Below are 2,152 nucleotides of genomic sequence, written 5' to 3' on the forward strand. Positions count from 1 at the left end.
GGGGCAGGAGCCAGGCCACCCCATCATAGGCTGGTGACTGGAGAGTGACTTTGAGGCCCACTGAGAGCCCAGCAATGAAGTCCATCTTCAGCCACTGCAGAGTAGTTGGGCAGGGAGGTGGGGATGGGCAGCCTCCTCTGCACGGCCTCAGGGGGGCAGCAGCGAGTTTGCCGGGTCAAGCAGGCTCCTGGGGGCCTGGCCCGACCCAGGTCCTTCCCAGAAGTAGGCATGCCTGGGCTGGGCCTGTGGGCGACACAGAGCGGTCAGGGTCTGAGCTCCAGAGAACTCCAGAAGAGGCACAATCGGGCCCCTCCCAGGGGGTCTGAGCCAGATGGGTTAAACCCCCATACTCCCTTGCTGGTCTGAGAGAGGAAGCCAACAACCAAAAGTGGAGTGTTCCCCTCCCTGCTCACTACTCCCCCTGAATCCCACCTGCCCAAACCCTAGGCGCCTTCTCTCTCTCCATCAAAGCTGGCCGGGAAGAACGTGATAAGCGAGTTCTCAATAAAATGAGAAGCCTAAATGCTAATTAGACTCAAGGTTTCTCCTCCCTGGAGAATTCGTTTGCTCTTTTTTTTTTTTTTCCTCCCCAGAGAATTTAACAGGGAGCAGTTCAGAGAGAAGCAGGGTCCAGGGGGCACCCCCTTCTAGGTGGCGGTGAGTGGGTGGGGAGACCGGAGGCCCTGAGGGCCGCGAGGCTTTCCAAGTGCGCACCATGGGGGGCTCCACCCACTAAGGGGGACTGCAGCGCTGGAGGGGGGTGTCTCCCATCCTGAAGACACGCCCTACCCCAACAGCCACTGCGGCATTCGCATCCCTAAAGGTGTCGTAGGGATTCTAGTCGGTTCTCAGAGAAAGTCTCGGTTAATTCAGGGTGCGCTGCATCCTCTAGGATTCTGGGGACCCCTGCGCTCAAAGCCCGCCCCAGACCCCGCCTCACCCCGGGCCTCCGCGAGGCTTCACTGGGCAGAACCCAGCCCCCACCCAAGAAGTCGTTTGCCCAGAATCCTGGGGTCTAAGAGTGGGGACATCACCCAGGATGCGGTCTGCAGACCGCGGGCCTTGAGGGCGGCATGGACCTGGATGGCGACGTGGTTTGTGGCGAGTCGCCGTCCCCGTGGGAGGCGCCCCGCAACGTCGGAATCCCGAGCAGCCCCTCGCCTCGGCCGCCCCCGTCGACCCCGGCCCGTCCCCAGCAGCTCGCCCACCTCGCTCCGGGCCCCGCCGCCCGCCGTCCGCCGCGGACTCACCTGGTGCCGCAGCTCGGGGTCCCCCGATATCGCCGCATCCAGGTCTGCAGGAATCCGAGAACCACCAGGTGCGAGGGGCGGGGCCTGGGCGTAGAGGGGCGGGGCCAGGCTACAGGGGCAGCGCCTGGCGCGAACTTGACCGCAGGGCAGAGTTAGGGCCAGAAGCCGCCACCCTGTGCCTTCCCAGGGCCAGCTTGCTGGGCGCTGTTGCTGGCATTGGGCACGGCTCGGGAACGTGCTGCCGATCCTCTGTGAGCGCTGAAGGGACAGAGGCTCAGGAAGGTGAAGTGACTTGCCCAGGATCACACAGCCAGTGAGCCGGCCAGATGTTAGACCTGAGTCTGTCTGAGTTCAGTCTTCACAAATCATCATGCCTCTCTCTTAAAATAAACAAAGCAAATAAATAAAACAAGTCACTACTTCCCTGGGGGAATTATTTGCAGAAGAAAACCAGGTTAGAGGATTAGGGGGATCACCTCCCCAGGATGTGCTGTAAATGCCCTGACCCTCCAGACAGCTTCTTCTGGGTCCCCAGAGCAACATTTGCCTGTGGTTCCCCTGCAGCCCCTGGTGTGGGCTGGGTTCTGGACTGATGAAGGAGCTGGTCCCAGGCCATGGTCCCCTGAGGTCTGTGCCACTCCTGGGCACAGGGCATAGCAGATGCCACCCACCACCCCAGGCAGGAGCAGAGACCCACGCAGACTACTCTGCAGACAAAGGGACTGACCATGATATTCCGGGTGTGACCTGGTGACTGAGAACAGGAGGAGCAGCTGGCCCAGGAGGCGCTGAGTTAGGACCTGAGGGAGGTCAGGACCCAGGGCAGGGTCTCTCCTCCCCCCGCCCTCCTGTGTGTGAGTGTGTATGTGAGTGTAGATGTCGTCTTTTCTCCCCTGCGTTTT

The sequence above is a fragment of the Diceros bicornis genome, chromosome 35 (assembly GCF_020826845.1).
Source record: "Diceros bicornis minor isolate mBicDic1 chromosome 35, mDicBic1.mat.cur, whole genome shotgun sequence".
NCBI classification, from domain to species: domain Eukaryota; kingdom Metazoa; phylum Chordata; class Mammalia; order Perissodactyla; family Rhinocerotidae; genus Diceros; species Diceros bicornis.